Below are 23,313 nucleotides of genomic sequence, written 5' to 3'. Positions count from 1 at the left end.
CAGAAGTTTCAACTCCAGCAATCAAGATCAACATATATATCACAGTGTTATCCTAAATGCTAAGCGGTAAACAGTAGGTCACCTGCCATTTAACCATTATTCGGGCAAAACGACCGTTTAAACGGTCAAAACAACCGATTAAACAAAAACGGTGTACCATTGTGTAGCATTTTAAACGGTGTTTAAACAGCCTTTTAGGCGAATAGTGCGCACAAGGAATCAAAAGGGTAGCACACTGGACACAAATTTATACTAGTTCAAGTACGTGGTTGTCTAGTTTGGAGTAGATCTCTTATCTCGTATGCTCAAGTTTAGAATGGGCTGCTGATGACTAGTTGCCTAGGATTGCTATGCAATGTAGGAGATACCGATCAGGGGCTCCACACCACTCATTATATAGTCCAGGGAGTGGTGTTATAAATAGAGTCCCGATTGGTTTACATATGGGTTTCCTAGTTCGTTACAAGAAAATCTACAAGATAGTGTTGGTTTCTAAGTACACCTTGCCATGCTTTGTCCACCAAGTAGATGAGGTACCCTATCTGAGTTAGTCTTCTTGTGTAGCCTGCTTGGTGTACCCTGTCCTATTTGGGTTGTTGTCCATGCGGTGAGGTACCCTGGGTACATATCACCGATAGTAGCCCCTGAGCCTTCATGCAATTCGCAGAATCGGGCAGAGGGGTTAGTCTCGATTGATGTTTGAATATGAGAACTCTTTGCATTGGAATGCTCTCTTGTTGTCGTAGTCGACCAGGGCCACACAGTGGACCCGGTGGGTCTAGCCCCCGAGCCTCCAAGCGAGAATTGGTCGGCAGATGATCTTGAAGCTGCTATCTTTTTCTAACCCTAAGCATGCGTCGAGCATACCTAGTGACTGTTTGGACACCAAAAAACCCGCCTCAAGCGGCTTCTCATGTGGGAAAAAGTGCGGGCGTGCCAGTGTACTAAGGTACACAAAATAAAAAGACGGGAACATGCATTTTATTAATCATCACAAGATAACAAATACAAGTTCCTAATGATGCGCGCGCTACATGGCCTGCTAGCGGCGATCTGACATGGGCGATCGTGGTCTTCATGGTTCCTGGGGCCTTGAAAGGCTCTCAGTTAATTACCCCCGTGAGCTAGCTCATGGAGTACCTCCGATTCTGCTGCTGTGGTCGTCGTCTTCAATCTTCGCTTCACTTCTCCATGCATGGTGTTGGTGTAGATGTGGGTGGCATCGGCGTGTCCATGGCCTCATCAGTCCATGAGCCGGTACAACATGGCTGGAACATCAGCCATGCCCGCCTGCGTCGTTCGCCTCGTCGGTGTCGATCGGCACATGGTGTTGTAGTGGTAGTAGCACTTGCATGGTTGGTGTAGCTCGGACTGCTTCGGACTTCCTTGGCAATGTCGTCGTGGTACGTCGTGGAACTTTCATCTGGAGTTGTTGAAGTTGTTGATGAAGACTTGTACGTCGCCTTGCTCGTGTTCTCGGCACACGTAGACGGCATGTGCATGCATGGCCTGTACGTGCACGTATATGCATGTACATCTAAGCTTCGCATGCCTCTTGTAGTAGTACTTGCATCTTGGTGTAGTACTTGTATCTTCAGGTTCTGGTCCTGGCGGCCGCGTTCGGATCTCAGCCTCCAGCTCCACGCCGCGGGCATGTCTGACACCAACAAGCCGAAGCCCACCGGCGATGCTCCGCCTCCTCATGACCTTGCTTGTAGCCCCCGGTTCCACGAACGGGCGTGCGGCCTTCTGGATGAAGACCCTGATCGCCGATGGGCTCCCTCGCGGCCGGACGTCGGTGTTGGCGGATTGTGAATACGCGCTTGCGGCAGGAGAGCCCGGCGGCGCTAGTTGCTTTGTGGAGGGAAAGTGCGATTGGCCTCTCCCGTCCTGAGGCTCCTTTATATAGGCAGGCAATTAGGGTAGCAGCTGGCCTGTTGCGCCAGATGCACGCGCTGCCGGAGTTCGTTAGCAAAGCGAGATATCCGGCGCTGGCAGCTTGCGTACTTATCTCCACGTGATAATTATCCTTCGTGATCAAGTTTCTAGAAGGCCAGTTGAGATATTTGCTGGCTGCGTGGACGTGTACATGGCGATTGTATTCCATCCAAACACCGGGATCAACACTAGCATCTCTCCTATGCAGCCCATGACATGTGGGCCCAGCAAGATGGAGTGCTATTGAATAATCTGAAGGAACAAGATATATATGCACATATATCTGACTCAACGATTTGCAGCCGATAGACATACGTCGCCTGGAAATCCCGTACATGCTAGCCGTATATACCGAGGGTTCTGGGATATTCTAGCCAGATCACGTACCGATCGAGTCGCGCCAGGCTACACCATCCTGTTGGTGTACACCTTTGCAGAAATATACAAACCATGGACCGGCGTACGCACGCGTCCTACAGCCAGTTTCATACTTATCATATGACTGGCACCTGCTAGCTTTTTTCCATTTACACGTCGAGGCGCATTTACGCGCATGCATGGCACTGTGCTACGTATAAGCCGGTGCAAATATGGTTGCTAGCTTCTTTGATCGAACGTATACATACTTGTTAGCTTGCTAGCTCCTTTGCCTGCACGTCGAGGTGCATACATGCATGCATGGCGCTGCGGCATATTAGCTTCTCTCCTTCTAAATTCATGAAGAAGCCTGCTAGCTTCTTTGGCTGCATGTACGTGACAGCGCATATGTATCTCCATAGGTATTTCCTTTTATTTATATGCTTGGTAGTACACATGGACAAGGGTGTACACATGGACTTTATTCTGACAAAAATCCATCAAACGGTGACAATTCAAGTGAAGCCTGATCATGGCATGTTCGAATAGTCATGGTCGAGGACGTTGTCGATGGCGATGCGATTGGCTCGAGGGAGTTCACCAGTGGCATGCCCGAGCGGTCATAGTCGATGACATAGTTGAAAACAGTGTGACCATCGTGGGAGCCTGACGGCGGCGTGCTTGAGTGCTCGTAGTCGATGACAATGTGACTGGCTCGAGATAGCCTATCGAAGGTGTACTCCAGTGGTCGAGGTCGACAACAAGGTGGATGACGGCATGGTCGGCTCGAGATATCTTGTCGAAGGCATACTCGAGTGGTCATTGCCATCGACGTAGTTGGAGGCAGCGTGACCGACTTGAGGTAGCCCATCGAGGGTGTACATGAACGGTCGTTGCCGATGACATAGTCGGAGGCTGCGTGGCCGACCTGAGGTAGCCCATCGAGGGCGTACTCGAACGGTTGTTGTCAATGATGTAGTCGGAGGCGGCATGACCAACTTGAGGTAGCCCATCGAGGGCGTAATCAAACGGCTATTCCCGACAACATAGTCGGAGGTGATGTGACCGACATTAGGTAGCCCGTCAAGGGTGTACTCGAACGGTCATTGCCGATGACGTAGTCAGAGGCGACGTGTCCGGCTTGAGGTAGCCCGTCAAGGGCGTATTCGAATAGTCATCGCTGATGACATAATTAGAGGTGGTGTGATCAGCTTGAGGTGGCCTATCAAGGGCAAACTCGAATGGTCATTGCTAATGACGTTGTCGAGGGTGGCATGACCAGCTTGAGGTAGATTATGGAGGGCATACTCGAATGGTCGTTGCTGATGACGTATGCGAAGGCAGCGTGACCAACTTGAGGTAGTTCATCGAGGGCATACTCTGAATGGTTGTTGTTATTGTACACCATTCCAATATAACGAAAGTTATCAATAAATAATTTATTTTAATGGAATACTTACTTGTAGTGTATTCGACTCGATTCGAGTATCGAGTCTATTCTCTATTTAATCCGAGCGTTTTTTGCGCATTTGTTGAGTACCCAGACCAGGTGGGTCTCTTATCAGATGGGTGTAGACATAAGAAGACAGATGGACTGCCCTATGCGTTCAAACCTTCCACTGGTATCTTTCGACTGCCAAATGCTTCGGTTGAAGAGTTAGACCATTTAGATGGCCTTTGTTCGAGTGGTTCTCCACATGGGATCCCACCAAGTGAGTAGTCGACATCTTGCCTCATGGAGTAACGTCTTCTACTCTTTGAGCTATGAACAGGATGAATGAGTGGCGCTCCAAAATCCAAGCTTGGGTACGACATAAACCCCTAGTCAATTGCCGAGCACCGTACTTGTGCAAATCAATTGATTGCTTTCTGAGTTCCCTTGAGAGCATGCTCACAGGATCGACTTAGAAGCCCGCTCTACTTTAGAGGTCTTTTCTGGGTATGTCGAGTACTGCAGTTTTAGAGTTGATGTCAACCACCTCAATATACTCCCATCACTCTATATGTCGATCAGACCAGTTGAAGTAGTCCAATCATTTGAACCGGCCGAAAGCATCTAATCGGTGATGATGCGGGAAGGTGGTGAACCACCATCGAGGTCCACACCGAGCGCTCGATATAGGTGATGTCAAAAACTCAAGTGGTCGAGCTCGACGATGGTGTGACCGGCTCGAGATAGCCTATTGAAGGCAAACTCGAGTAGGCGAACTCGAGCGGTTGAAGTTGATGATATAACTTGTTGAAGGCGGCGTAACCGACTTAAGGTAGTAGGCGGCGTGATCAGCTTGAGGTAGCCCATCGAGGGAATACTCGAATGGTCATTGCCGATGTGACATTGTCGAGGGCAGCGTGGCCAGCTTGAGGTAGCCCATTCATAACAGATGATGTTGTCGAGGAGATGGCGTGACCAGCTTGAGGTAGCCCATTGAGGGCGTACTCGAATGGTCTTAGCCGGTTCAACTTGTCGATGTACATCCTAAACATGAGGACGAGATCGGTGAGTACTTATTCGGTAGTCCAAATAAAATTAGCATGAAATAAGGCATGTGCTAATTTTTTCCTTTATGAGTTGTTCGTTGTGTTATGCACTTTGCCGTCTAGACTATAGCTGCCGTTCATAGGGAGTTAGCCATTGATGGCGTTAGCCTATAGCATTGGGTTCGCCGCGTAGGTCGTCATTGTGAACAAAGCTCATTACACAGAACATGTGTCATAAAAGTATTTAAAGCAGCTCTTAAGAGAGTACAAAAAGAACAATTCTATCTCTCAAATCAAACAAGAAGATAGAACCATCCTATCTCTAGAATTGTTCATAGATATACACATCATATCCAACCTTAGAGCATCTACAATATTACCTAATATTTTCTTTTCAAAAACAAAATGTTTTTCGACTCTTAAAAAAGTATTAGAAGGAATAAATAATAAGACAATCTCTGAGAGTTTCTAATAATTTACTCCCAAAACATAAAAATGTGGATCCCACACACAATTTTTTCACCGAATTTATTTTGTTTCCGCGCGAAATCGGTTTCCGCGCGTCAGAGTCGCACATCCGTCGCCGCCACCTTTCCCAGTCCCAGGCCGCCGCTGCCGGCACCCCTAGTCGCTGCAGCCTCTCCCAGGCCAGCACCCCTGGTCGCTGCTGCTCGTGCTCGCCGCGCCGGCCAGGGTGATGTACGTGTAGGACGCCGACGCCGGGGACGCCGGATGCCGTGGGACGCGGCCGCTAGGGACGTCGCGGACGCGGCTGCCTCCATGTGGTGCCGATGCCGGGACGCTGATGCAGTGGGGCACGACGCCGGAGACGCCGCAGCCGCCGAGCCAGGCGCGGGAGCCATTTGAGCCATCGAAACGCGAGAGCCATTCGAGGATAGGAGGCAGCGACAAGGAACGAGAGGTCGTCAAAGAAACTGCGGCAGTGCGGCTAGCGGTGCCGGGGTCCGCGTGACCGCGTCAACGCCACAGCTGCTGCAGCAGGGCTCCTACACGCGGTCCATGTCGCACGCGTGCGACGAGCTCAGCAGCTTCCGGTCCGGCCTGCGGTGGATGTGCGTCGACCACTCGGACGCCGCTAGCCCCGCGGTCTCCTGGCTCGTCTTCGTCGCGCTCGGCGTGGTCGTCCCTGCCGCCGCGAGGGGCGCGGTTGGCCGAGCAGCCGGGAGGGGCACCGCGGGGGCGTGGGGCGCTGGTAGGGCGCCGCCGCTAGGGGTGAAAGCCGCTGGAAGGACGTCGAGCTTTGGCACGAATGAATCCGATCGCGGCAAACTCACGGGCTGAAGGAGGAAACCGCGCAGGAAACTACTATACGCGCTGCCTGGAGTCCGCGCAACTTTATGCCCAAAAGGAGTTTTTTTTTTCTTTCCAAGTGCCAAAAATTGAGAGGTGGGTTACGAAGTTGTTGGAGATGAATTTTGTTCATTCTTCCAAAACAATCTTGAATTAGGAAAGAATATTGGGTACTCTTGGAAATGCTCTTCATCTCCCACCAAAATGACCCTAAGTACATAGATGCTGAAATTAAAACATATGGTCGGTGATATTTGAGAGGAGCACATGAGAGCCCTTTTTCCGCAGAAAGGGAAGAGCGTCTCCCGCAGCTCCTCAATAGCATCCCTCATCCCATAAATCTGTCATATTGGGGGAGATAACTCATTTCTCTTGCTCCAGCAGTTTCCTATTAGCTCTCCCTTTTTATGGTGATCACAAAAAAAACTCTCCATCTCCCCTCAAATAAAGGAATTGCTGGTCGTCATCGTTGTCACGAGCGTGCGATAGTAGGTAGGCGGTGCTTGGATGCCATGGCCAGTATCGGAGGAGCAGCTTTTAGGTGGTGGCCATGGCAGAATTGGATATGAGCTGAAGATGTGTGATAGAGAGTGTGGTGAGATGTGTGTAATGGGATGGTGAATGTGTGGATGAGATGAGTTAAAACTTGATGAACTATTATAAAATATGGACGAACTTGCATAGGAAACCTACAACCATATATAGGCCTTTTACTCTACCCTTGCATTCCACGTACCACAAAGCATACGCAAAGCATAGGGTGGGAGCCAGTGGCCAGTACAAATCATACTGAAAGATATTTGGCAGGTTTTGGGTGTCATCTACGACGACGACAATGAAGAATAGAAGGATTAGATGGTCTCGTTCCTGCACTCAAGTTTGGTTGAGGAGATGAAGATGAAGTCTACGCCCGCTGATGTACTACGCCTACTCTAATGATTGCCCGTGAAGGAGGAGCCTTCACCCGTCGATGCTCTACGTCAACTCTGATGATAGTCCGTGAAGGAGGAGCCTTCACCCACCGATGCCTATGTCTACTCTGATGAAGCACTGTGTGCGTTTCCGCTAGTATAACGATGTATTTAGGTGTGTAACCAAGTGTTGTAATACCTTGTAAACTTGTACTTCCGCTATGTATGAATTGTGGTATCAACTGTTATTTGATAATGTGATGGCTTGATCTCCTGGACTATCACATTATAATTTGTATCTGTGGATTTTCCCTTCATGGAAAATCAGGATCGTTTCAGGAGGCAGGCGGCGTGGGCGGGAGGTGCGGGAGTCGTGCGACGTGGGCTACACGAGGGGAGGGGGACGGGACGAACAACGACATATGAAAACTGTCGCGCAAAGGACGGGAGCGTGGCCTGATGATCAGCGCGGTTAGTGGGGCGAAAACGATACCATTTGGGTCTTTTTAGTAGTAGGGATAGAGATATTTTTAGAACAGTCGAGGGTGACTCGGTCATTTGGCCCCTTGTCCTCAACTGCCTGTCGTGATGCCGTGAGGATCACCGTTTCAAGGGACCACCTTCAGACATCCACTCGTTGTCGACCTCATCTGGTCTCCCCTCGTCAACGGTCTTTGGCCTTGAGAAACAAGGGTCTTTGGCCCTGTGAAACTGATACATTCTTCGGGAGAACCGGGAGGGAATGTTAAGGATGTTGCTTGCGACGGTGCTTGGTGCTTGCTACCCTCGCAGTCGCCGAGTCACCGCGCGAGGCCGCATGAGCGCCCAATCATCGAGGTTAGAATGACCAATGGTGCATCGATCCGCAAGGGTACCTCATTCGCGACATCCTTGCCAGTGCGGCCTTGTGAAGAGGGGTTCAGCGAAGCTAGATCTTTGCGAGGGTCTAGACTCGAGGGCACGAAGGGAGAAGGGGGTGTCGCTAAGAGGGCGTTCCCCAATAGTAGCCCCTTGGGGCTTTGTGCCAGCTCAATGGGATGAAGCAGCGAAAAGAGATGACAAGCGAGGCTTGAGCCCTAGGGTTCTTTATCCAAGCGACACTCTGGTTGTCTTCATTCGATTGAGCTGGATTCTCATGGTGTCGAGATGAGTGTGGGACTGGAATTCAAGATAGGTATTTTTAGGGTTAGTTTGGGGTGGCACGTAGGGCGTGAAAAGCACGATATATGTGTCCTCGGGTTCTAGGGTCGGTTTTTCGAGGGTCGTGAGCGTGTAGGCGTGGCGGCCGTGGAAGGCAACCTAGGAGGCGTCCTCTATAAATAGCGGGGGTGTTGTTGGGCATTCCCCCAACATTTGCATATTTAATAAGATGGATGGGGAGGTTGCAGGTTGGTTAATTTTGCATGTATATGCATCAGCACTTGCGATACAGATGGGACCTCTCGAAAGCTTGCTGTGCAAAAGGGGCCAGAAGTCTACCAAATAAGTACAGTGCAGCCTTTGTTTTTATTTTTGTTTTTGTTTTTGTTTTTTAGGTGCTACAGGTTTTGTATTGACAAACAATGTATTATTGAGCTATATTGACGTGTGAACAAAAGAAACTATCCTTTCTGGGATGCACACACACGTAAACAATACATTATTCAGATTTCACAAATATTGGCTTTCGTATTAGGGTTTCATCAAATGCCAAGTTATTAGAAATTATCACAATATGTCTGTCATTGCTCTTCAGTACACACCAGTGCTCTTCACCAACCATCAGACTCCATCAACTATCGACTTTCGACAGGTATCAAACCTCCCAACCCTCTAACGCTTTGTCTCTTTCTTGTAGGACATATTGTTTAATAATTTTACACTTTTATAGTACGTAATTGGTCGAAACTTATTAAGAATTAAGCTAACCTTCGCAGAAAACAAATACTTTTCATATTCTATACTACAAGTCATATCTATACTCATGCAGGTTTTCAAATGGCAGCATTCGCTAGATATCTGAACCTATGACCCTCTCATTCGAGGGTATTATTTTTTATGTGCAGAGCTACATTTGCTCAAACACAACCATCATTTTTGTAGGGTGCATGATATGTTTACCACTTTTAATATTTTCATGCAAATGCATTCATTTGCATCATCACATACATACATTACATAAATGCATTCCACAACATGGCCCAGGCCACCAGGAAGAAGTCCCAAAATTACACAGGCACCGGGGCTTAACAGAAACCTAGAAAAGTCTCAAACCTATCCGGGCACCAGGACGCAAAGTTCAAACCTTCACACTACTCTCGCATATTAAATGAAATGACTAACCATCTTTTGCAGCAAATAGAAAGCCAGTGTCATTTTAAGTGTCAAAAAACTTGCCAGCATGTTGATATTCGACAAAGCTGCAACGCTCGACTAAAGTCTCTAAAAAATGCACCCTATCAACTCAGGTGCATTTTCACGTGACCTCTCCGTCCTTCGACAGAAGAAACTTCACTGACACCTTCGTTGTCTACACCAACACCACCTCCGCCAAAACTTCGGTACGAGGGGCTTCGCCAACACCTTCGGCGTCTACACTAACATCACCTCTGCCAAACACCTTTCCAGGAGGATCTTCACAAATATGTTCGGTGAACCACAACAACATGCCTCCTCCAACACTTCGGCAACAGGTTCTTCACCAACATCTTCGGTGAACCTCTATGACTCGCCTCCACCAACACTTCAACAAGAGTGGCTTCGCCATCATCTTCACCCACTACAATGGTTTGAGAGACTTTGTCGACACCTTCGGCATCAACGCCCACAATGACTTACCTCCATCGCTGAGGTCAAGGGGCTACATCAACTCCTTCCACACCGAGGTCTACTACACCATCGTCTACCACTTCGCCTCAAGGGGCCCACTGACAACTAAGGTCTGGACATCTACTTCCACCACTGCGGCTATGTTGACTAAACCAAGCATGGCTGAGGATTTGATCATGAGTGTTGGCCAAGAGGGGCTAGGTGAGCATACCAAAGGACTAACCACTCTGGAGGGTCAAGTATTTTGTCCATCGCTTATGAGGAAAGATTTGGAGGCCTCATAGCAACCTTCAACTTCGACTACATCAACTACTTCAACCATGATGCATCATCAAGCGAAGCTTCATCTGGCAAGGAGGTCCCAAAGACGATGATCTACGTGCCGAGAAGGTCCTAGAGGAGAGAGTTGCGCACTGAGCGAAGCTGATGAACCATGTCATAGAAGTGGCAGAAGGAACCGAAGTCCAAAGATGAAGACATCGGGAAATCAACGTCAAGGCACTTGAGCTAGAAGCCTCAGGAGTTACAACATGTATTGGCTAGAGTTGTGTGCATGCTCTTTTCTCATTCCCTTTTTCCCACAGTTTTTTTTTCAAATGGAGTTCTTAGTGAGGCGCGCACGTGTAGGTTGCAAAGGGCGATCCTCATGACTAGGTTTTGAATTGTATTTATGCCTCTTCTGTTATGAGCATCTACCAGGTCATGTAGTACCAGCCATAACCTAGTAGCTGAGGGGCTACAATTGGGAGCTCATATGGTATATGGACCAAGTCTACCATAGAAGAAGCTCAACTAGTGCTAGTGTAATGGCATGTAAAGCCCACCATACCAAGGGGCCACTTGTAAGCATCCATTGCCTATATATAGTGCCCAACTGCATAAGGACAAGGGACTTTCACCTTATCACTATTCATTTGCTTGTCTCAAAACCCTAATGTGTCCCCTCACCACCACCGAATCTCTTCTCTCTACTCTCTCCCTTAGTCTGTTTCGAACCCTAGTTCCAACAATGTCTTTTCTAGAAATTCATGTCACTTCGCTACATTCTTCCTTGCATGCATGTAAACTAATACCCCTCGCTTCATTTTTATTTGACTAGATTTGTTGTGCTCCACCATATGCATATTAATTGCAATTTTAGTTCATGCTAAAATAATGTTTTGGTACAACTATAGAAAATATTTATGCCATCGTTTGTTTGAATCATTGATAGTGATGCTAGAATCTTGATAAGCAAGTTCGAGAGATGATTATAGAGTATCTCATTTAATGTGATTCTCCAGATATAGAAAAACACACCAGCAAGCTATTAAAAAAATTTGAAGTTCTTAGAAAATCTCATTTTACAAGGAATATTTGTAGTCCTGCGTCAGCTATAAAATATTAAAATATGCTCTCATGATATCATGTTCAAATATCTATACAAATGTAGAAAGAGCTTTTTTAGTTGAAAAGTCAGCAATGCAAATATCCTTATCTCCTGAATGCCAACTTGATTTGTTTGAAAAATAGTTGAGTGATATTACAAAAAACATTATCTTGTTAGTGCAGGTTATGTTATTCATGAGTTGAAGACTTTGCCTGTAACAAATGATAAGGTATTGAAAGATATGAAGGATAGACTATATGAAATATAATTGGTAATTCTTTATTACATTAAGTGAAAAATGTTCTTAAAAGGAATATGGCAATCTCAAAAAAGGCGGCTACTCTTGTATCTTAAAACTAAGATTAGTTTGGTTGATTTAACATTGAGATGTCATGGCTTAATGGGGTTGTAAAAACATGTAGATGTTTGTGAACTTCTATTGGGATATGCTCCTGTGTTCGCAGAATTGGAAAGACAAATCTCCGACTAGAACAAAAGACTTGCGGTTCTTTCAAAAGAACATCCTGCACTGAATACATTGGTCAAGATCTAGAAAGACATTGGGTTACTGTGTCTTGTATCCAAGAATCTAAGGACTCTTCTGAGAGAGAAGGTCACATATGCAACCAGGTTTTGTCTTACCAAACAACGCTTAAAAGGACAAAGTTCAAAGTAGGTAGTTTTTATTGTAAAATATAATTCTCTATAGTAAAATGCATGATGCAAATTGTTAGAAGTTTCAGCTCCGGCAATCAAGATCAACATATATATCACAGTGTTATCCTAATGCTAAGCGGTAAACAGTAGGTCAGCTGCCATTTAGCCATTATTCGGGTAAAATAGGTGTTTAAATGGGTAAAACAACTGTTTAAACGGTCAAAACAACCGATTAAACAAAAATGGTGTACCACTGTGTATCATTTTAAACAGTGTTTAAACGGGTTAAATTGCCTTTTAGGCGAATAATGCGCACAAGGAATCAAAAGGGTAGCACACTGGACACAAATTTATACTAGTTCAAGTACGTGGTTGTCTAGTTTGGAGTAGATCTCTTATCTCGTATGCTCGAGTTTAGAATGGGCTGCTGATGACTAGTTGCCTAGGATTGCTATGCAATGTAGGAGATATCTATCAGGGGCTCCACACCACTCATTATATAGAACAGGGAGTGGTGTTAAAAATAGAGTCCCGATTGGTTTATATATGGGTTTCCTAGTTCGTTACAAGAAAATCTACAAGATAGTGTTGGTTTCTAAGTACACCTTGCCATGCCCTGTCCACCAAGTAGATGAGGTACCCTACCCGAGTTAGTCTTCTTGTGTAGCCTGCTTGGTGTACCCTGTCCCATTTGGGTTGTTGTCCATGCGGTGAGGTACCCTGGGTACATATCACCGATAGTAGCCCCTGAGCCATCATGCAATTCATAGAATCGGGTAGAGGGGTTAGTCTCGATTGATGTTTGAATATGAGAACACTTTGCATTGGAATGCTCTCTTGTTGTCGTAGTTGACTAGGGCCACATAGTGGACCCGGTGGGTCTAGCCCCCAAGCCTCCAAGCGATTTGATGAATTGGTCGGAGGATGATCTTGAAGTTGCTATCTTTTTCTAACCCTAATAAGCATGCGTCGAGCATACCTAGTGACAATTCAAGTGAAGCCTGATCATGGCATGTTCGAATAGTCATGGTCGAGGACGTTGTCGATGGCGATGCGATTGGCTCGAGGGAGTTCACTAGTGGCATGCCCGAGCGGTCACAGTCGACGACATAGTTGAAAACAGTGTGACCATCGTGGGAGCCTGATGGCGGCGTGCTTGAGTGCTCGTAGTCGATGACAATGTGACTGGCTCGAGATAGCCTATCGAAGGTGTACTCTAGTGGTCGAGGTCGACAACAAGGTGGATGATGGCATGGTTGGCTCGAGATATCTTGTCGAAGGCATACTCGAGTGGTCATTGCCAACGACGTAGTTGGAGGCAGCGTGACCGACTTGAGGTAGCCCATCGAGGGTGTACTCGAACGGTCGTTGCCAAAGACATAGTCGGAGGCTGCGTGGCCTACCTGAGGTAGCCCATCAAGGGCGTACTAAAACGGTCATTGTCAATGATGTAGTCGGAGGCAGCATGACCGACTTGAAGTAGCCCATCGAGGGCGTAATAAAATGGCTATTCCCGACAACATAGTCGGAGGTGATGTGACCGACATTAGGTAGCCCGTCAAGGGTGTACTCGAACGGTTGTTGCCGATGACGTAGTCAGAGGCGATGTGTTCGGCTTGAGGTAGCCCGTCAAGGGCGTATTCGAACAGTCATCGCTGATGACATAATTAGAGGTGGTGTGATCAGCTTGAGGTAGCCTATCAAGGGCGAACTCGAATGGTCATTACTAATGATGTTGTTGAGGGTGGCATGACCAGCTTGAGGTATATTGTAGAGGGCATACTCGAATGGTCGTTGCTGATGACGTATGCGAAGGCAGTGTGACCAACTTGAAAGGGCATATTCGAATGGTTGTTGTTATTGTACACCTTTCGAATATAACGAAAGTTATCAATAAATAATTTATTTTAATGGAATACTTACTTGTAGTGTATTCGACTCGATTCGAGTATCGAGTCTATTCTCTACTTAATCCAAGTATTGAGTACCCAGACCAGGTGGGTCTCTTATCATATGGGTGCAGCCATAAGAAGACAGATGGACTGCCCTGTGCGTTCAAACCTTCCACTTGTATCTTTCAGACTGCCAAATGCTTCGGTTGAAGAGTTAGACCATTTAGGCCTTTGTTCGAGTGGTTCTCCACATGGGATCCCACCAAGTGAGTAGTCGACATCTTGCCTCATGGAGTAACGTCTTCTACTCTTTGAGCTATGAACGGGATGAATGAGTGGCGCTCCAAATCCAAGCTTGGGTACGACATAAACCCCTAGTCAATTGCCGAGCCCCGTACTTGTGCAAATCAATCGACTGCTTTCTGAGTTCCCTGGAGAGCATGCTCACAGGATCGACTTAGAAGCCCGCTCTCCTGTAGAGGTCTTTTCTGGGTATGTTGAGTACCGTAGTTTTAGAGTTGATGTCAACCACCTCAGTATACTCCCCTCACTCTATATGTCGATCAGGCCAGTTGAAGTAGTCCAATCATTTGAACCGACCGAAAGCATCTAATCAGTGATGATGCGGGAAGGTGGTGAGCCATCGAGGTCCACACCGAGCGCTCGATATAGGTGGTGTCAAAGAACTCAAGTGGTCGAGGTCGACGACGGTGTGACCTGCTCGAGATAGCCTATTGAAGGCGAACTCGAGTAGGCGAACTCGAGCGGTTGGAGTTGATGATGTAACTTGTTGAAGGCGGCATAACCGACTTAAGGTAGTAGGCGGCGTGATCAGCTTGAGGTAGCCCATCGAGGGAATACTCGAATGGTCATTGCCGATGTGACATTGTCGAGGGCAGCGTGGCCAGCTTGAGGTAGCCCGTTCATAGCCGATGATGTTGTCGAGGATGGCGTGACCAACTTGAGGTAGCCCATTGAGGGCGTACTCGAATGGTCTTAGCCGGTTCAACTTGTCGATGTACATCGTCCTAAAACATGAGGACGAGATCGGTGAGTACTTATTCGGTAGTCCAAATAAAATTAGCATGAAATAAGGCATGTGCTAATTTTTTCCTTTATGAGTTGTTCGTTGTGTTATGCACTTTGCCGTCTAGACTATAGTTGCCGTTCATAGGGAGTTAGCCATTGATGGCGTTAGCCTATAGCATTGGGTTCGCCGCGTAGGTCGTCGTTGTGAACAAAGCTCATTACGCAGAACATGTGTCACAAAAGTATTTAAAGCAGCTCTTAAGGATGTACAAAAGAACAATTCCATCTCTCAAATCAAACATGAAGATAAAACCATCATATCTCTAGAATTGTTCATAGATACACGTCCTATCCGACCTTAGAGCATAGAGTACCCAATATTTTCTTTCCAAAAATAAAATATTTTCTAACTCTTATAAAAATATTGGAAGAAATAAATAAGACCATCTCTAAGAGTTTCTAATAATTTACTCCGAAAACATAAAAATGTGGGTCCCACACGCAATTTTTCACCGAATTTCTTTTGTTTCCGCGCGAAATCGGTTTCCGCGCGTCAGAGTCGCACATCCGTCGCCGCCACCTTTCCCAGTCCCAGGCCGCCGCTGCCGGCACCCCTAGTCGCTGCTGCCTCTCCCAGGCCAGCACCCCTGGTCGCTGCTGCTCGTGCTCGCCGCGCCGACCGCCGGGATGCTGCTCGCGCAGGCCGGGGTGATGTACGTGTAGGGCGCCGACGCCGGATGCCGTGGGACGCGGCCGCTAGGGACGTCGCGGACGCGGCTGCCTCCATGTGGTGCCGATGCCGGGGACGCTGATGCAGTGGGGCACGACGCCGGAGACGCCGCAGCCGCCGTCGCCGCCGAGCCAGGCGCGGGAGCCATTTGAGCCATCGAAACGCGAGAGCCATTCGAGGATAGGAGGCAGCGACAAGGAACGAGAGGTCGTCAAAGAAACTGCGGCTAGCGGTGCCGGGGTCCGCGTCAACGCCGCAGCTGCTGCAGCAGGGCTCCTACACGCGGTCCATGTCGCACGCGTGCGACGAGCTCAGCAGCTTCCGCTCCGGCCTGCCGTGGATGTGCGTCGACCACTCGGACGCCGCTAGCCCCGCGGTCTCCTGGCTCGTCTTCGTCGCGCTCGGCGTGGTCGTCCCTGCCGCCGCGAGGGGCGCGGTTGGCCGAGCAGCCGGGAGGGGCACCGCCGGGGCGTGGGGTGCTGGTAGGGCGCCGCCGCTAGGGGTGAAAGCCGCTGGAAGGACGTCGAGCTTTGGCACGAATGAATCCGATCGCGGCAAACTCACGGGCGAAGGAGGAAACCGCGCAGGAAACTACGATACACGCCTCTTTGGAGTCCGCGCAACTTTATGCCCAAGAGGAGGTTTTTTCTCCGAGTGATAAAAGATTGGAGGGTGGATTTAGAAGTTGTTTGAGATGAATTTTGTTTATTCTTTCAAAAAAATCTTAAATTAGAAAGGAATATTGGGTACTCTTGAAAATGCTCTTAGTCTCCCACTAAAATGACCCTAAGTACATAGATGCTGAAATTAAAACCTATGGTCGGTGATATTCGGGAGGAGCACATGAAAGCCCTTTTTCTGCAGAAAGGTAAGAGCGTCTCCTGCAGCTCCTCAATAGCATTCCTCATCCCATAAATCTGTCATATTGGGGGAGATAGCTCATTTCTCTTGCTCCAGCAGTTTCCAAATAGCTCTCTCCTTTTAGTGTGATCACAAAAAAAAACTCTCCATCTCCCCTCAAATAAAGGAATTGCTCGCCGTCATCGTTGTCACGAGCGTGCGATAGTAGGTAGGCGGCGCTTGGACGCCATGGCCAGGATCAGAGGAGCAGCTTTTAGGTGGTGGCCATGGCAGAATTGGATATGAGCTTGCACTCACTCAAGCTCAGTGGAGGTGGTTGGTGGCAAATGAAAGGAAGGTGGCTGAGCAAGAGGAGAGAAGGAGACGAAGAAGGGAAGGGGGGCCATGGATGAGGGCAGAGGAGATGAGAAGAGGCACCATGGCCGAGCGCCCGCTCAATATGTCCCACGCGGGAGGGGGGGAGGGAGGGGGAGGAGACGATGGTAGAGAGAAGAAAGGAAAAATTATGATCCAACATGTGGGATCTGCTGCAGCATCTCTTTCCGTAATATCAAAAGATGGTATGGGTGACCACCAATACCATCTTATTAGAGATATTTTTGGTGAGCTAATTCATTCACTTGTGACGAGAGAGGGGAGAGGACAAATGGGCAATATGTATATGCAAGGAGACAAAAGGACAGGGCCGGTCTGGGTGGTGCGGCGCCGGACAGTGAGTACACCAGACTGGTGCCGGTGCGGTGGAGCCTCCCCGGGATGCCCATGCACGACGACGGGCCGACGAGACGAGAAGACGCCTTCCTAAGGACTCTCTCTTGTCTGGTTGAAATCGATCGATGGATTCAGTTCATTCGTTGGGGTCACTGTCCGTCCGCCTCGACTGTTAGCTACTTCCTCCATTTTAAATTAGAAGTCGGTTTAATTTTTTTCATCTATTTTATTATATATTTAGATATATTATTTATCTAAATTCATAATAAAATAAATATATTAAAAAAATTAAAACAACTTATAATTTGGAACGGATGGAACAGTTAGCTGATGTCGATGGCCATGACGTTGAGGAGGACTAGTAGGAGAGAGGTTCGATCAGCAAGGGAACGAAACAACACCGCACATGAAGTGAACAAGTTGCCTGCTTGCTTGTCATCGTCGTTATCTGATGATAAGTCAGCTTAGCTACCATTCAGCCTTGCTGGCCTTGATCCGTAGCACGTTCGTACGGCACCATCATTTGATTGATTCATCTAAAATTCCAAGTCAATCAAGGCCATGGTGTCATCATCGATTCTCTGCTCGCCCCTATTCACATTATTTTTGGCATGCCAACAAGTCAAAGTCAAATTAAATACGTACGGAAGGAAGAATTGGATATACATACTTACGTCCTGTTCGTTTGAGCTTGTTTAGCTGATAAGCCATGGCTGAAAGTACTGTTAGCTGGTTTATTGTGAGTGAAAAATACTATTCGTTGGCTGATAAGCCATAGCTTATAAGCCAAATACGACCAAGTGAACAGGCTGTTAGTTTGAATGGTAGAAATAAGCATTAAGATTCACACAAAATAACATTAGTGTTACGGACCTTGATGTCGAGATAAGAATCGCTCGACAATACACTAAGGCCTTGTTTAGTTTCTCCTCCTAAATTTTATATCTTATCATATTGGATGTTTGACATATACATGGAGTATTAAATATAGACTAAAAATAACTAATTGTACAGATTACGACTAATTTGCGAGACGAAATTTTTAAGCCTAATTAGTCGATGATTTGACACTGTGGTGCTACAGTAAACATGTGCTAATGACGGGTTAATTAAGCTTAATAAATCCGTCTCGCGGATTACTGAGGATCTGTATTTTATTTTATTATTACTATCCGAACATTCCAATGTGACATCCCCAAACCTTACTCCTGAATTTAAATACCACCTAAAATTCACTCAATTCAGTATACAGTATGATAGAATTTGGAGAGAGTCAGGGTAGGAAGCAAGAACAGGAAGGGAGGTTCTTGGATAGAGCTTCAGAGCCGAGGTACAAGACGAGCAGGTATTCTGTTCCATGCTTGTTTCATCTGCCACCCAACTTTTCCTTTTCTATCGGCAATGCGTCCGGCTAGCCGGATGCACGTTTTGGTTGAGCCTACGGATGAGGTCCGATCGGTTCATTATTAAAAAAATCTAGATGCGAGCACTCCCTGATCAAAGTGCATGCGCGCATGTAGAGTGTGAAAGCGGGTCAGCACCAAACGAACGCATAACCAGGCGCTCCTGCACCATCAGGTTTGATCTCCCACGATGGAGCATGCAACCCGGGTCAACAAGGGCACCGCTGTGCTCCCACCCTCTCTCTTACATGCAGCTGTGCGAGTCCCACGCACATACTCTCCAGTGCAGGCGCAACGGTAGCACGCGCGAACCTAGTAGCAACAAGTGCGGGGCGCGAATAAAGTTGGCAACGGGTAGAAAATACCCGCAAACCCGCGGATATGAAACCCGATGGGCACGGATATGGGTCTAAGTATGTGCTCGCGGGCACGGGCGCGGGCATGACCCTAAACCCAATGGATATTTGCTCACGGGCGTGAAAAATGATATCCGCACCCGAAAACCCGCCAGACCCGCTCCAATATCTGACATGTGGCCCCAACCCAATACCATGTATATATACTCAGAGTCTAGGGTTTCATTTCTCCCTCTCCCCCGTCCGACACTCCGACTCCTGTGGTGGCCGAGCCCCTTGCCGCCGCCGCGCCGCCCCTTCCCGCCGCTGGCCATCTCCCCCCAACGCCGCCTGGCCCGCCCCCATCTCCCCCCAGCGCCGCCCCCATCTTCCCCTAGTGACGCCGCCCGCCAGCGCTGCCCCCATCTCCCCCAGTGACGCCGCCCGCCAGCGCTGCCCCCATCTCCCCCAGTGCCGCCGCCCGCCAGCGCCATCCCTTCCCGCGCCCGCCGCCACCGAAGGATCGGATCCGTCGTCCGCAAGACCGCAACTCCGCCCGTCGCCCCATCCGCCCCCCTGCAGGTATTGCTCCGTTCTTGACTTCTTGTGCATTTGCTTGAAGGCTCATGGGTCATGTAGTATGGATCAATTTTTTTACTTAGAGAATGAAGCATATGTATGTTCAAAATCTGTACATCTGTATCTATGAATTAATTTGCATAACCTAAAACAACCTACCTATGAACATCAACAATAAGGTAGAAGATGCATTACTTGCATATGCTTGTAGACTGAAAAGTTGTAGCTCAAGCTATGGGCATTCACATTCATTAGGCTGCTGAAGACGTAGGTATTTGGAGCAATCTTATCAGTGAGCAGCCCTGCATATGATTCACATGTATGATATATGAGTGAAGTCTGGAAGCACCTGAGTATTGGAGCACATGTCTACAGTAGGTACACAGGCATGCGCTATCCGCGGATTGCGGGCGTGGGCGCGTGCGTGGATTTTAGCTCGCGGATATGAATATTTGAACCTCGTATCTGCGCGGATTTTACACGTCGCCATCTTTAGGGGCGAAGCAAGCAGGCAGGCGCATCAGCAGCAGCAGCACGCTCAGAGCGCAGCAAGTCAGCAGATGGCAGCAGCATGCGCGGACCCAGCAGAGGGCGTTGAAGCACGCGGACAGACATAGCAGCACGTGGGTGCACGGGCGAGCACGGCCCATTTTTTATCAGCCCCTCTCAGTATTTGGCGCTAGTGCTGGCCCGTAATAGCGGACTAGCCCACCTAGTACATGACAATTAGTCATCTGGATCTCTAAAAAAAGATCCATCTGGACATAGGCCAAATTTTGGAGGTAGTTTGGACTTGTTTCTTAAATTTATTTATACTAGCTTTTCTGTCTCGTACTTCCTATAAGTCAGGGGTACTGTATGTGGACTGTGGAGCACGTTGAGGCGGTCTCCAAAACATATTTTGACCACCTTAACCTTTTATATAATACAATATAGAAAAGTGAAACGATACTATGGAAACAGCATTTAATAAAGAAAAAGCTTGTAATGAATGATCTTAGAGCAAGGCTAATAATTTAGCCAACTGCTGGCTGCAAGAAAATGCCATGTCACACAGAGTCAGTTATATCGCCAACTCATGTAATAGATGAGCTATTTGGCTGGCTGCAGCACTGACTGTAATCATTTAATGCTCAAATGGACAAACAATCTACAAACCATCAGCTGTGATCACATCTTTGTGGCCATATATATGTGTTCATTCAACTAGAAAACAAATATGCTCATCCATACCATTTTACCAAACGAAATCTGAGATGAACCATTTTACCAAACAACATAATAAAATGGAAGGCCATTGGCAGATAGATGGCAAATTTCTAGCAACAATACCAGATAGATGACAAATTTCAAGCAACAGTTCGCTGGCACATAGACCATTAACTAAAAACAATACTAAATAAGTTCGTTGGCACACAAGCCATTAACTAAAAACAGTACTAAATAAGATCACTGGCACACAGGCCATTATTTATTGATCTAGACGACGGTGATAGAAGCATGAAGCCATAGTTGATATCTGAACTCAGCCAGCCCATTTGCATCAGAAGTGACAACACTGGAAGCATAAATAGTGCGAAGGTCAAACATATGGGTCCTGGAAATTAGCTAGAAAAGTTTCTGTTTGTGGACAAGTGTGGATCAAATATGTTGAAGAGAACATGTTCAGAATTTTAGAGTGGATACTTGCAAGTAGCATCTGCAGCATTCAGCACGCCATGCCCAGTCCTGATTCCTGAAAAGATACATGTAAGACATCATGTTAGTTCTCACTAGGAAGGGAAAAAATAACAGAAACAAGCAGATTTCAGAATTCTACCATGACTAGTTCTGATGGCTATTTCCAAACCTACACCTAAAACATTGTCGAATTGTCAAAAGATGTTAACTGATGCGCTAACAATGTAACACATGGAGCCCATTAACCAAAAAAAAAGAACTTGCCAATCTAAGATCCTCCTTTTTTTTTGTCCATGTCAAGCGTTTTTCAGTCCTAGAGCAAGTGCCATTATTGCTGTCAACATCAATATGTATTGCTTGTGATGAACTCCCATTACTGGCAGCTTGTGGTGTGCTCTTCAAAATATTTAGGAAACCACCAGGAGGGTGAGAATCTAATCCCCTAGCAAAAAAATGTACCCTAAATCAAAATTTCCATTCAAGAACTAGATATAAATAAATAGCAGCATAGAATTAGTCTTTGTGTGGACAGCTTTATTTTTATTTGGACAGTGGAATGGAACTGGTCCAGGTCCACCCCGTGCGTCCCTCCGTCCTTTTTTAGGTACGGCACCCGCACCGCACCACCAAAGTCCAAAGGCACGACGACGCACCGCACCAACGTCAAGTAGACAGCTACAGCTTTTGTTTATTCAAGTTTTTGTTGTTGTTGTTGTTGTTTGCGGTTCTGAAATGATTACTTCTAGGTTTATTTGTTTACGGATCTGAATCAATGATCCTCCAATACTTAAATAATTTTTCCATTCCAAATTATGAGTCATCCTGGCTTTTCTAGATACATATATAATTTTTACTATGTGTCTAGATATAATGTATCTAGTTGTATAACAAGAACTACGTATTTTGAAAAGCCAAAACACCATAACGATTTGGAATTAAAGGAATACAAAAAAGTAAAATTGTTCTTTTTTTTTTGCTTCTTTCCCCCGTCATCTCTTTATGAGTATCAATACTTGTGTTAGGTTCATATATATACACCATACATCTCCTTATCATTCTTTTAGTTCATGATATTAAGTCTAATATGAAAAAGAGTGAAATAGACGTAGCCTAAATTGATAAGGTGAAAAGAAGGATAAATCGCAATGATTTAGGTAATTAGGTATGTGCATGAGAAAGTTTTTTTTTTGGTAGACGCTCAACCCAATAGAATGGCCCAGAGGTCACATAGGTGTTGTCCATCTTTTATGGAAGTGGAATCATCTCTAGTTAGGTCTCCAATTGACAAATACCTAACATTCTCTTCATGTGTCCACATCTTCAGCAATTAAGTGTCCCAACTCTAAATATACCGGTATATGACTTGTTACACACTGAGATGCCGATATTTTTGTTCCTCATGTATGAACAACTTTTTTTTGAAATCAAGTGCAACATATCACCAATAATATTTACTTCACACAATTCATCGGGGCTTATTTTTATAGTATACAACAAAATGATCATTAAAGATAGGGCTACATCAAAACTTAGTTTTATTGGATTTATAGTCCATTTATGTTTTTGGAGTCTGTTAGAATTGTTGAAAATAGTCGTAAAAGTACATAATTGACAACATATCATTTTGTTTCTAAAAGAAGAAAGTATATTATGGCCCGCGTACCATAAGAAAGCTCAATAGCCCATGTATCAATTAATAAAAGAAAGAAAATGAACTATCTATGCACGCGTCCCCTCCACCACCCCTCTTACATAGAGCTTGTTCGGCTGAGCAAGAAGCCGGCTTGTTCGGCTTGTTTTTCTAGCTGGAACAGTTTTTTTCTCTCACAATAAACCAGTATAAACAGTGTTTTCTAGCATAAACAGTGTTCCAGCATCAACATCGGCTTTGTCCGGCAAGATGACAGTGATGCAAGAAGCAAAGACCGATCCAAGGTTACCACTCGTTACGGACTGCCGGACATCATCGCTCGCCAACATTAAAGCCGTTTGTAGTATGTTTTCAAATTACAACGCGTCTTTACTTTTTAATACATTTTTACTATGTATTTACACATAGTATTTATCTAAGTGTATATTAAAAGTTATATACCCAAAAAAACTAAAAAAACCGTCTTATAATTTCAAACGGAGGAAGTACTTGCTAACCTAATTGTCAGGCAATTTTTTTTACCAGTTTGTAAATGAAATTTAACGAATTGCATGTGAATTTTTCGATACCGCATTATATCCTATATACAAAAAAGAAAAAAAAAATCTTAGGT

Source organism: Miscanthus floridulus, chromosome 14 (assembly GCF_019320115.1).
Source record: "Miscanthus floridulus cultivar M001 chromosome 14, ASM1932011v1, whole genome shotgun sequence".
NCBI classification, from domain to species: Eukaryota; Viridiplantae; Streptophyta; class Magnoliopsida; order Poales; family Poaceae; genus Miscanthus; species Miscanthus floridulus.
This window is presented reverse-complemented; position numbering follows the sequence as displayed.